Below are 1,301 nucleotides of genomic sequence, written 5' to 3'. Positions count from 1 at the left end.
GTGATCGATGAATGCCTCCTCAAATCTGATAAAGAAATCGGAGACACTCTCGTCCTTCTTTTGCTTGCACGCAGACAATTTATCCCAGTTAACTCTCATTGCTGGCATAAGTGTCTTTTTAAGGGTAATTATTCTTTGGGGCAGATCCGTAATGAGCTGTTCAGGCTTAGCCCCACCAACTTGTCGTCCGTCAGCCGCCGCAAGAGCAGCCCAATCACCGCCTAACTCAGCTACGTGATTCTCTTGACGGATTTTTGCCCAAATTGGTTGAGGTACTACGTTACCAAACAACATATCAATGTCGGCAAGGTTCATAATAGTAGCATCCACAAGTTGGGATAACTCCTTGTAATAACTTGCTTCCAACTGCGACGAGCCAATGTATGTCAAGTTGGTTGAAGCACTGTGTGCTGAACATCAGATCAATTTGATAAAAGTTGATGACAGCAAAAAGCTGGGGGAGTGGGTTGGCCTTTGCAAAATTGACCGAGAAGGCAAACCCCGAAAAGTAGTTGGCTGCAGCTGTGTGGTTGTCAAGGACTACGGCAAAGAATCTCAGGCCAAAGATGTCATCGAAGAATACTTTAAAAAGAAGTAAACAGTCTTGAAAAAATAAAGCAAAACAAATTGAAAAAAAAACAAAAAAAACTTCCGACCGCTTCGATGGGAGGTGTATCCAAACTCTCTGGAAGTGTGGCAAAATAGCAGGGTTAGCAGCGGGATTACCTGGCATCCACACTGGAGGAACTTCTCGCATGGGATACTGACCAGGTTATGCCATCCACTCCTCAGTGTCGTCATTAAACAATGCTCGAGGTTGTACTGTAGATCGAAAGGATAAGAGACGCTCTAAAGCACGTCGAACATTACCACCCACAATCATACCGTCGAAAACTGATTCTGGAGTTCAGTCATTTCAGACGGTACATTGTCTACCTCATCATTATCCCACTCCTCTCTTAGGGATTTACACATTTCCTCAAACACAAACCTTTGTGTAGGCTCATTAAATTGAGAGAACGTGTCGAAAACTATGCGCGGAGTGTATTTAGCAGGATGCCTAATCCATTTACGCGTCATTTTCACTAACGTCTCACTCTCCCTACCACCAGGAATTTGGCTTCGTCTCTGAGAGACATCAGAAACATCGGAACCAAGGATCGGTCCACATGGAGAGTAAAGATTGGCAACAGCATTAGGTATGCGACTACGGACAGCAGGAGAAGAGGAGAAAAGTACAGGGCCAACAACATGAGGGCTGAACGTAGGAGCAGTAGGAGTAGCCAAGAGAGCAGAGGTAG

At 45.0% G+C, this 1,301-nt stretch overlaps 1 pseudogene; it reads left to right on the top strand.

Annotated features, from left to right (window-relative positions):
- Window positions 1–355: 355 nt before the first annotated feature.
- Window positions 356–648, top strand: LOC147693108 (small ribosomal subunit protein eS12 pseudogene; annotated as a pseudogene).
- Window positions 649–1,301: the final 653 nt, after the last annotated feature.

Source organism: Lissotriton vulgaris, chromosome 9 (genome assembly GCF_964263255.1).
Source record: "Lissotriton vulgaris chromosome 9, aLisVul1.2, whole genome shotgun sequence".
NCBI classification, from domain to species: domain Eukaryota; kingdom Metazoa; phylum Chordata; class Amphibia; order Caudata; family Salamandridae; genus Lissotriton; species Lissotriton vulgaris.
The sequence above is the reverse complement of the archived record's forward strand: the minus strand, read 5'-3'. Positions and strand labels throughout refer to the sequence as shown.